The following is a 12,882-nucleotide window of genomic DNA, read 5'->3' as shown; positions in this document are numbered from 1 at the left end:
GACTTATAGATATATTACTAATTCATGTTACATGATTCATTTCTTTTTACATGATATCCTCTTACTTAGGACATAAAGATTTTCAATTATTTTCAAATTTATACTGAACATTTTAAAACATTTTAAAACTAATGTTCATAACAAAATGCTTTCCATTGTTTCATTTGTTGATATTATGATAAGATAAGAGTGGGACAGTTGATAGTAGAATATGTTGTGTTTAAACCGTATTTCATTGAATATGACCCAAAATATTTATTAATCCAGATTTTCATAGGTTCATAGGTTGTTACTAGGCTATCGGCCCTAGGACCTATACAAGCCTAGCCATAAGAATTCCCTGGCTATTTCTTCCCACAATATTTACTTCCCTGGACCCCTGTCTAGCAGGGCGACTGACGTGATCCCCGGGGTGAATTTCCTATCTCCCATCCAATTGTCAAGGTTCCTTTTGAAGACGGCCAAAGAGATGCTCTGCTTGACATGTATGGGCAGTCTATTCCAGAGTCTGGGGAGTCTCTGGGTCAGGAACCTATCCCTCCAGCATGTTTTGTTCATTGAGATGACAAGGTTTAGATCCCTGAAGTATGTGGCTCTGAGGGATTGGGATTTCTTTAAGTGTAGCATGTCCAACAGCTCTGGGTTTGACATGGCCTTGTATATTAAGCAGAGATCACCTCTGAGTAGATGATATGTGACACAGTATAGCTGGAGTTTTTTTAGATGGTCAGCATAGGGCATCTGCTTTAGGCTTGTGATTCTTTTAGTGAGGGATTTATGTGGCCTTTCCAGTTGTTGCAGATGTCTTGAGAGGTACATGGTCTCATTGCAAATCAAGCGTTCTTCACAGTAACAAGTTCTGTCAGTTTATTTTCACCATACCACTAAGTGAAGAATATGTCTCTTTAGTACCAGTAAAGTGCTCTGTGGAACAGAACAATACAGTATATTAAAAACAAATGCAGATATTTGTGTGTCAGGAGTGCTCTAATGAGCAATTCTATGATGTGTACTACAAACTCTTTACCTTTTGAAATGCAGAAGCTCTATTAATTAATGACTTCATTTCTCAGTCATCAGCAGAAATCACCTTCTTTAAGAACATTAAAAATGTGAGGCAAACAAATGCACATTCTGTTAAAGTCTAATCAAACCACGTAGATTCTCCACAAAAAAACAAAACGACAGGAAAAAAAATGGCAGAGATGTCAATGTACAGGGCAGCCACACAGCATGCTCAGTACATACTTTTGATGCCCCAGACTACCTCAAGCTGGAAAAAGAGGACTAAAGTACATTTATACAATGACATTATTTATAAAAGGTAAGACTTTTTTAATAAATAAGGTCAGTGCATAATAATAATAATAATAATAATAATAATAATAATAATCAACTCCTGACTGTCAGTAAAGCAGGATTTACCTGTGGTTGACTTGGATTAATCACTCTGGCTTTGCCCTCATGATCAAATCTGCATTACCCACACCAAGTTGTGGATTATTGCTAAATTAAATGCTGTTTATAATGATAATAATGATTATGTATTATTAAGATGCCAAATGTAAAAGTTATTACAAAGAAATTAGTTTTCTTATTTGTTATTCTGGTGAGTAAAAAGCTCAATAATCAGGATAATTATATGTATTCCTACAGCTCTGGAATATATAAAAGTCTGTGTATTAGAAGTGATAGACCTGGTAACATGAGTTGTAACATTTCAAAAACACACTACAACTCAAACAGAGAAACTCATTAAACTTACTGTGGCATCTTTTTAATGTTTTTTTTTTGCAGGGGGATCAGTTCCTTGTAACTTCTAGCATGGAGGGTTGCACCTGCCATAACATCATTACTTATATTTACTAAATCTGTGATCACTGCACCTCAAAGAAAGGGGAATTCTCCAAGATGTTGTGATGTCAGGCTTAGTATGTATCCTTCTCATTCACACTTGTACCAACACAGTTCTGAGGATCACAAGTGTATAAGTAGAACCTACACTGTACCTATGCTATCCATATATATTAAACAAACGTGTAACTTTTTCCAGGCTGCCTTCCCCTCCTTTCCCTCCCACCATGAACCGTGGAACACTTTCTCTCCAGTTCTCCCTTTCTTTCATACTGAAAAAATGCTGATGAAAGAAATGTCTCCCAGCAGCATTTTGAGTTGTTCAGTGTATTGTGTTGACTATGTGAATGACTACAGGTTTTTTTCTGTTTAGAGCGTCTCTCTTTTTTGTCTATCATCATGGGACATTTTCACCTCACTTCTGCTGCATTTTATAACTTTTTCATTTTTCTTAAACAACAAACATCTTTATTGAATTATTACTTATGACATAAATAATCATACATTTATATAAAAGAAAACAAACCATATTGACATATCTTCAGTTACAAACATTATACATGACATATAATCTTCTGTACAGTCATTGTCAATAGAATATTACATAGCTCATTCAGTTTCTGCCTTCCCTTAAACCTCATTCATCCTCCAAAACATTATTATGCATGCACTGTTCCCACAATTCCCATTTTTTCTATGTAATTTGCTCCTACCCTTTTCTAAAGACCCCACTTCCAGTTCTTTTATCTCTATTACTGTATTTAGTACTTCTAGTATGCTTGGTTTAAATTTTGATTTCCATTTTCCAGTAATTGCTTTTTTTGACAGAATTAAACACATCAAGGCCTTACTATGTCTAGGCAATTCCGAATCTGTATCACATCTCAAAAACATAATTTCCTTAGTTACACCAATTTGCTCACCCAGCATTTCTGACAGAGTAGTCTGCAGGGAATAAGTAAGTCTGCCAACTCATTACACTCCCAAAAATATGTTCCCTGTTACCGCTTTCTTCCCCAGCACAACTCCAAAATTTGCAATCTACCTGAGGAAAAATTCTTCAGAGTCTCCTTGGCATATAAAAACACCTGTGCAACCACTTCCAAACACAAATCTTAAATCGTCTACACTATCTTGCATATTTGGGAGCCATACATATATCATCCCATTGTTTCTTTGTGAATTGGTTATCTAACCTCTCTTTCCAATCCTTTCTAACCTCCTCTGATTAATTCCTATAGTTATCATGCAATATTTTATATGCCCTACTAATAATCCATTTTTAACAGTAGCTTATGTTGCTGATGCTACTAAAAGCTCTACCAGTGCTGGTCTTTCACCTAGGATTCCATTATTACTTTCTCTTTGCCTACACTCTGACATCAATCCTTGATAGGGAATCTCTAGCCTGCAGTCCAAATGTATTCTTGGCCTCTGGTTCAGGCACCTAGGTGGTGCGACACCCCTCTGTGAGACAGCTGGATATGGACACATGGCAGGTTGGCAGTTTAGCTGCAGTGACAAATTCCTGTGGACAATTCCCTGTGGGAATACAGGAACCCCCTGCCCCCTAACCACAGGTGGCAGACACAAACCCCCACAGTGATACACTCTGCACCCCCCCTTGAAGCCACCATGTGCAACTGTCAGTGGAACATATGGCTGGCATAGGATGCCATGTGGGCATGAAAGTGGTAACGTGAAACCTGTATGCTGTGGGCAAAGCCTTTATTAATACAAAATGTAAAGTGATATGTGTAGTGATTGGTGCGTACTAAACCCAAATATAATCACAACTTGTAGAAATGTGCCACAGCACGGAGGAAATCCTGCACATCACTGTAGTCACACTTATGTTGCAAGATGTGCTTTAGGCGATGCTCCCTTACAACAATAGCCTTCCTATGTGGTGTCACAGGCATCCCCCTCAAAAGAGACTCACGTCGGGTATCTGTCAGGTTCTGTTCCTGCTGCAGAATAGACAGAAGGTCAGATAACTGCACAATAGGGTGTCCCAGTAACATCTTCAGCCGACGATGCCATGCCTCCACCTGGTTATTTGTCCACGGGAAGTCCATGTCACAGACATCACACACATTCCAAAACCTCAAATGGTAGGATGATGGCAGTCATTGCTGTGCTGAGCAGCGGGATGCATACTTGCGTGGCCTGCCCCGCACATAATGATGGTCCAGAAATACGCCAATAGTCTGAGCACAGTCTGGTAAAGTAGCCACAATGTCCAGAAATGCAGGGACAATGTCTTCCAGTGGTAGGAATGCCAACACAATCAGCTTGCGGACGGCAATTGAGAAAGCAGTGTCCGTACCATAGAGGGCTACAAGGTGGTGATGCTGGATCTGGCGCCAAATGATCTGTGCAAAATGGAATAGGCACCCCTTCAGAATACTCTTAGGGAATGCCTTACGGCTGGCATTGATCGCTGCCTTCTCAAAATCAGTCATAATATACTGTGGAGCCAAGGTGCATTCCTGTTCTGCGGCCATACCCTTCAGTATCTCCCACATATTGTTGTATGCAGACTCTGACTTCCATATCATGAGACAGTACACCAGGGGGACGATCCTTACTGAGGTGGGGGTGCCAATACATCCATGTAATGTATACAGCTGGCGACATATATCAGCCCATGTGGGGAAGGTGCCATCCCCAAGAATGATGTCAGACCTGCACAGATCATTTAGATTCTGTGATGTAGTAAGTAGAACCAAGGAATCAGTCCCATCCATATCAGACTTTCTACGGAGGATAAAGCTGCCACTACGGAGTGGATACTGGCTGACATCAATATCCGCAAGTGTCAATATCCGCAAGTGTCGCTGGAGGTGTGGTCATGGATGCCCATGCTCTCTGCCGTACCTTGGTTATGCTACGATGCAGGGTGGCACGGCAAGACATCTCTTGTAGCACATTGTCATCCTCTGTGCCTAGGACACTCTGCATTACCAGACTTGGCAGGTCATTGTCGGTTACCGCCCTCTGCCACAGTTCTGCACGCAGTGTAGCCACTTGGGCTGTTGTTGCATCTGGGCCGTGCTGGTGTGGCAGTGATTTCAGCAGTTCTTCCCCCTCATCTTGGTGAACAGTGATGGCACGACCTCTGCAGGCCTTTACTCTCCGCTCGATACATGCCCAGTACCGTTTAGGTGGTGCTTCATGCTCCAAATGGTAGAGGTATCCCTCCACTACCAGCATTGGTTTGCCCTGTTATCTGAGCACTGTGCTGTATCTGTTGCCAAGCTGACCAGGGCTATACATGTACATAGGTTCCATCATGGTAACACCACTTGTTGATGGCCTCCATCACAGCCAGTGTAGCAGGGAACAGTATGTAGACACAACTTTGGTACAGGCCAGTATCACAGTTTGGATATATTGCTGTACAACACCTTGTGTTGTACCCTTCTGAATACACCCTGTTTGCCATGATGGCCCTTTGCAGCAGTATACACACCACCTTGCTTGTACTACCAGTCCAACTAGGGATTCTCTATGTGCAGTTCACACAGTCATGCAATTGGGAAGTGAATGCAGTCCAGCAGGAGTCTCCAACCTTGCATACACCACTGGTTCTGCATGTACTCCACAAGTCCCCTTTAACACCCAGCTATTGCGGTTGGCCAATCAGGGTGCGAGGCCCAGCCTCAGTTTCAGCAACAGAGATCACATAGGGATGTCTCCCTGTATAGCACGCTTTTCTGCCTACATGTCCCTGCATATGTGCATACCCCAGCTGCAACAACCATTGGATGGGTTTGACAACCCCCACATTACGGGCATGCTGCCTTGTTGTGGACTTGGAGGTGGGTTGATACTCTTTGTTTCCCATTCATACTTTCCCTCCCCTTTGTGTCTGTGTTCACTTCTACTCTGGTTGCTTTTGCAGTGTTGGGTAGGTGGTCTGTGATTGCTTGGGTTGACATGTGTCCACCTGCCACTGCCCTAGGGTGGCTCTGGAAGGACAGTGCCCTTCTGTTGCAGGCATACCTCTCTGCCCCTTGGAGTAGGTAGTCTGGACAAAGCCATAGCACTAGTGGTACACATAGGGTCACATTCTGCCTTTTGCGAACTTTTACTTGTGAAGTCTAAAACTCTAAATGTCTGCAATTACTTTCTAACTCCTGCATACACTGCTTTGCCACTACTCTGGCAGACAGCCACAATAGTTCTCACTATGGGCCACACATAATCTGCAGTTGTCTGGGTAGTCTGCAGAAACTGTATGGTTGGGGTTTATAGGAAGGGATTCTTGTGCTGTTGTGTCTTGTGTACGGTGCGCATGTACGGGGGTTATCATTCAGCTGCAGCTTCTTTGCATATTGTGTCCGTCAGCTTCCCACAGCAAGATGTACTGCACAGGTTGTGTTCGCAGGTTTGGAATGCTTGTGCATGGGCTACAGGTAAGCTTTTTTGTCTTTATTTGAGTGTTTGGTCCCTCTCCACCACTTGTCTTGCTGATTGTTTTTCTATCGCAGCTGTTTCCACTGTCAGGAAACAGCCCGCTTATTTACGTTAGGGGACATCTCCATTTTACTAGTTTCCCTACTGTGTGGATTCCCACAGCATATCTATCTTTCGGCAGCACCGCTCTACGATCTAGCAGTGCTGCGGCCTTCTGCTTTCGGCGTTGTAGCTCATGGGCATTTGTCTCGCGATCAACATGCCGGAACCCCTTGGCCTCTTCCCATTTTATAACCTTTCCTTCTCTAATTATTTGTCCTCAATACATTGGTTCTTTTACCAGTTTTCTCCAGTAAATTCTAGCCCCCTCTTGCCTATTGTCTGTATCCCTAATTGCAGCATAATATCCCTTGCCCATTCCCATGTTGGCTTAGTTCTTAGAATACTTTCTGCTAATTTAAGAATATAATATTTTGATATTGTATATGGTTGTTGTTATTCTCCTCAAGGATTAAGGATCTGCAACCAAAATCCCATTTTCTCCATCTTTTTGAGACTCACCATTTTATCATCATCCCTTTCCACTTTGAATTATAGCTTCCTACCTGTGCTAGGTATAGGAGCCTTAACTATATAGCTCTAAACTACCCCTTCAAATCAGATAATCCCAAACCACCTTGTTCTACTGGAAGGATCAGCTTAGTCCTCTTGACTCTTGCCCTCTTCTGCTATCAGATAAAATCCTTCAACTCTTTATTAATTCCTATCCACAACTTATTCTCTGGTGATAAAAATATTTCTGACTTGTGTATAAAGCTAAAGGGACTAAAAACATTTTCACTTTTTGTATCTCGCTATCCATATTGATAAATGCAGCTTCCAGTTTCTCAGTTTTTCTATTATATTTGGTTTAGTCTCTTCCCACATATCCTTAGCAGCCCCAACAGAATCCTTTTTAATCCATACTCCTAAGTACTTCATGTTATCATGTCCCCATAAATATGGGTATTGCTGAACAAATTTGTCTGTGGTTACATAATTTACAGCTGTTGCCTTTGTTTTATCATATTCATTTTATACCCCCAAAAACTTTGAAATGTCTAAGAATGTCCCACCACACCGGGATATTATTTTCTGTTTTTTTTTCAGGTACAAAATCATATAATCTGCAAATAAAGTCAACTTTTCTTGAATATTATAATAATTATATCTTGAACATAATGCAAGTAACAAAGGTGTAAGAGTACACTCCAGACTGGCTCCTCTGGTCATACCGAACTTATCAGAGAGAAAGCCCACCACTACTTTAATTTTCACCTCAGATCCTTCATGTATTCTCTTAATTAAGCTTACTATTGTCTCAGGGAATGCATATACTTCCATTGCCCTACTCAACTTACTTTGTTGAATACTTTTTTGAATCAAGCCCCAGCAACAGCAGTGGTATTTTCTTATACTCTGCTTCCCTCTGGATCATCATTGTTCTATTAATGTTGTCAAATGTTTGCCTCCCCTCCACAAAACCACATTTCTCCATATCTATCAGTTTTGGCATCACCTTTACCATTATTTTAGCTATTATAGACAAACACTTTATAATCATGGTTTAGAATCAAACTGGACCTATATGAAGATGGATTCCATGGGTCTTTACCATCTTTAGGTATTACACCACAGCTTTCTTCCAGCATGTTAGTGCTTCTCCACCTTTTAAAATACACTAAAACAAAACCTTCTAGATCTTTATCACTTTCTTCTCTCCTAGCTTCCAAACTACCACAGGAATACCATCTATTCCTGTAGGCTTTCCTGTAAATTGGTTATACATCACCATTTTTATTTCATGTCCTCATTTCCTGACTATTAACAATTGAACTTCATTTCATCTACCCCTAACCTTGGCACATTAATTCTTCCATAAACATTTCCATTTGTACTTTTTCTTGATTTCTACATTTCTCCACGTTATACAGATTTTCATTAAATGTCCAAAATATTTCTAATCCCTCTACAGGATCTCTGATTATTTTTCTTGTTTTAGGCTCCCTAAGCTTGGCAACAAGCCTTTCTACTTTCTGCTGCCTGAGCCATTGTGCTAAAAACTTTTGTGCTCTGGAATTAATATCAAATACATTTGCTTAACAGCAGTCTTTCCAAACTCATGCATATTGTCCAGATAGTCCATTATTTTCTCTTTGGCACTTTGCAGCTGTGCCTCTTCTTGTTTTCTGAGATTCCTCTTATTCTGCAACACTTTAACCGTTGTTGGTCCCTCTAAACAAATCTTCTTACATATTAACCATATATCTTTTTATTTTATTTCTACCCTGTTTTTAAATTCCACTTTCATTTTATCCTACTCTCTACTTATATTTTCTGAAGCAATTTATATCTTCCCTAATAGCTCCCCATTAATTTCCACTATCCATTCTTTAAATTCCTGTCTAACAGATGCGTGGGGGACCATCAGTGTCTCATTTTTATTTCATTACCCTGCATTTTTACTTTGGTATTACCCGCATGTGATCTAAAATAGTTACTGGATGCATATTAAAAGTTTCAGTTAAATGCACATATTCCTGTGAAATGCAGTTTCTGTCTAGCCTAGCCCAGTTTTTGTACCTTGGGAGTAATATGTAAATTCTCTCTGAACTCCCACTACTGAACTTAGATTTTCCATGCCAAATATTTGCATACATTTCTTCAAACATCTACCCTGTTTTCTTATATTTTCCCTTATGGGCCTCCCAGATACATCTTCACTGCTGCAAATCACATTCCAGTCCCCATCTGTAAGTAATATTCCCTGCTGAAAGTTTGATTATTTCTCCCAGAATTTTCTTAAGCTCTATTATAGCAGTTTTAGGTAGAATATAAATACATAGCAGTGTAATCTTCCTACAAATCTACCATTGTTATCTTTTTTATAATTTTCTATCACTATTGGAGCTCCTCTTGCAATTATAAAAGTACTGTTCTTTTCCTTTGTCCCTGCTATTCCACTGAACATTGCCATTAATAGGCTTTAGAATAACAGGAGGAAATTGCTGTCTAACAGTAAGATGGAGCGAGCCCTCCTAAACTGGAAACACTCCCTCCTCAGCTTAAATAGCAAATAAGACTTCTTGTGAAGTCCTCCAAAGCAAACTACAAGTCCAAATTAGCTTCCTCAACAAAGGACAACCACAAGTCATTCTATAGTTACATCAGTAACCTAAAAGGAAAGGCCCTGATTTTTGCAGATCTGGTAGTTAATGATACCACATATACTGAGCCTGTGGACATAGCCAACCAGTTGGCTGACAGGTTCTCTGAAAACTTCACTCCTCTATTCCCATCACACGTACCCCATGACATCCCTACTACCTGTTTCCTACCTTGTATCTCTAAACATCAGGTCGTAAATGCCCTCTCTAAGGCCAAAAACACAGCATCTATGGGACCTGATAACATCCCAGGCTGCGTCCTACTTGGGCTCCAACAAGAGTTAGCAACAGCATTGGGTACTCTTCATAATCTAAGCACCAGCTTCATACTAGCTGAATGGAAAACAGCCGCTGTTATTCCCTTGCACAAAGGTGGTGCTTCCACTGATGTCAGGAACTACAGACCTATTAGCCTGACTAGCCTTATCTGCAAGGCCACGGAGAGAATCATCATGGACCTTAACAACAAAGGTATAGGTAATCTCCAAATACTTGACCCTATTCAGGTTGGATTTGTCAAAGGGAGATCATGCCTGTTAAACCTGGTGGACTTCTTCAAGATAGTCACCAAGGCACTGGATGAGGGGAAATCTGTGCATAAAGCCTACCCTAACTTAGCCAAGACATTTGACACTACCCCCACTCAGGCATCATTGACAAACTCACCTAACTAGGCATCAACCCTTACAACATTAGATGGGTCACTAACTGGCTCACTGATAGAACTTACATAGTCAAAATAGGGGAATCCACCTCCAACAGCAGAACTGCAACCAGTGGTGTTCCACACAGATCGGTCTTGGGATCTCTATTGTTTGGAAACTATATCTCTGAAGTATAAACAAAAACTGTGGCTGACAAAGTTTTCTGATGACAGCAAACTGGGAGTGGTCATAGAACCTCCAAATGATACCAACATCCTACAAGACGGTCTTACACAAACAAATGATTATTGCCAAAGTCATGGCCTTAAACTCAATGCAGAAATGTATTATCATTCCTTTTGGTAAAAGCGATGTTCCTGCTAATTATCACATCCAATAACAACACCTTAAGTACGCTCTCAGTGTTGTGAGACCTGGGCACACAGGTTGTTGTCAGTCTTACCTTTGACCACCATGTCTCCACAGTGGTAAGAAGGGCATTCTATATTGCTCATCTCATAAGTAAGGGTATTGCCTCCAGGAAAAAAAAAGAAGTTGTAACCTTCCTGTACTTTTCCCTCATCAGGCCAATAATTGAGTGCCCCTTTTGGTATGTACTTTCAAAGCACCTGGAGAAACCACAAAGGTTTCTCACAAGGAAAATTCAAGGTCTTCACCATCTGTCCTATGGGGATCATCTGAAATCACTGTCACTTTATTCTGTTTCATACAGACTACTCAGAGGTGCTCTCTGCCTTGCATATAAGGCAATTTCTGATCCTGTGTTACTGGAAATGCTTCATATCCAAAAGTCAAATGGTACATGGGTTACTCGCTCTAAAGACCTTAACCTGGTTTGTGACATTAATAAAACCTGATGGAAGGACAGATTTGTCTCCCAGAGGTTACCACACCTTTGGAACAGATTACCATTTCATGTCAAATAGAGCACCTCATTGGCCCTCTTCAAGTGCAGTCTGGACGATTGGATGGGTGACCTTAAATTCACACCCGGGGGGTTCCACCTGTGTTCTTCTTGGACTGGAGCAATAGGTGCTGATCATGGAAATAATGATAAAAACTTGGCTTGGCTTGTAAGGGCCCTAGGGGCATTAGCCTAGTAACTTCCTATGATCCTATAATCCTATGATCCTATGAATAAACATCCATGACACCTTTCTTTATCAAATTCACATGCTCAATTCTTTCCAAATATGTCTCTTGTAGAATAACTGTTTGCACTCTGCATTTAATTAATATATCTCACTACTCCTTCTTTTTGTATACACCTGTGAGGCCATTCATGTTCAAAGATAATATGGAAAGTGTTGCCATTATAATAAGAAATTATTATTCCTACCTGTTATGTGTAACAACTTTTTTTAAATGTCTAGTACATGCATGCAATAGTGCTTGGCAGGTTAATTTTTATACAATTGTTTCTTGTCATATCCATTATCATACAAGACTTTTTGTTTTAATGAAAACCCTCAAACAAAACACAAACACACATGCGCACACACACACATACACACAGAGCACCCTCATAGCCTATTAATGTAATACAAACACACAAAACTATGTACATCTTCAAATAATGGAGTTTAACCTTCCTAATAAGAACAATTGTCCCAGACTGACAGCTACACTGACAGGCTTTAATTGACATATAGTGAATGTTATCCATGCTAAAATGCATGGTACAGCCTGTGCTTCTACTTACACTAAGTGTTTTCTGTTTTTGTCTTATCTTTATTCTTCTCCCAGAAGTAGAAAATAACTTGAATGCTTTTAGAAAGTATTATCCTTCAGCCATTGTAAGAAAAAAGTATTCTGTTTTTTTTATTTCCCTCTTATCAGCTTGTCTCCATAGAAACATAAGAACCAGATACATAGTTGCCTTCCACTACAGCTTCTCATGCTGCACTGTGAACATTTATTTGTTAAAGGAAAACATTTCAGTGCATTCAATGTTCTTTTATTTACTTGCTTCCATTTATTGTTAGATGAAGTCAAGGGCCTTCATCCAGTCATTCCCCAGTTACCTCTTTCCTTCCTCTTCCCCTCTCATTAATGTTCTTCATAACATTAATGATATGAAGTAGTGCATATGCTTTGGAGTCCCCTACAAGTTTAACCAAGTCAAAAAGTCCAATATTTCCAGGTTTTCTTGTCCTGCCATATTTCAAAAATGTGACTGATGCTTTGTAATCCCACATATATTCATTAATTTCTGAGTTGCTGGTTTTCATCCTGTTGATCTCCCTCTCCCAACTGCAGACTCTGGTTCATTTCCAGTGTACTTCTAGTCAAATCATGTGCTTTTCTCTGTCTCTCAAGCATTTTCCTTTGGAATACTGGAAAGGGTTTCACAAGCATAGTCTCTCTATAGGCTTTATTATCAGAAGAATAAGAAGCAGGGTCCCTTTCTATTTGATAGCTCGTTTTTTTTGTTGGCCAAATATGTGTATTTCTTCCTTAGTATGTTCTGCATCAAAAAATTACTTTGAATACCTAAAAAAAATATTCTGACAATAGCTGGATACAGTAACTTGAATCTCACACCTGCTTCTCAACATTCCCTGATTGCTGGAACAAATTTACTCCTCTACTGCCTGGTGTACAATGAATAATCATTTTCCACAAACACTCTACAATCTCCAAGTTTTAGTACTTTGTCCTTCTGCCACAGATTTGTCAGAATCAACTCTTCTGCTGGTAGGATTGCATCTTTACTATTAAAGGTCTTGGCTGTT

The 12,882-nt window shown here is 40.1% G+C and overlaps 1 protein-coding gene across 1 annotated transcript in view; it reads left to right on the top strand.

The window, feature by feature from the left end:
• KLB (klotho beta) overlaps window positions 1–12,882 on the top strand; it is a 556,186-nt gene that overhangs the window by 456,101 nt on the left and 87,203 nt on the right. The gene's annotated exons all lie outside the window — the stretch shown is intronic.

The sequence above is a fragment of the Protopterus annectens genome, chromosome 2.part1 (assembly GCF_019279795.1).
Source record: "Protopterus annectens isolate FY-2018-M chromosome 2.part1, PAN1.0, whole genome shotgun sequence".
In the NCBI taxonomy this organism is placed as follows: Eukaryota; Metazoa; Chordata; order Ceratodontiformes; family Protopteridae; genus Protopterus; species Protopterus annectens.
This window is presented reverse-complemented; position numbering and strand designations above follow the sequence as displayed.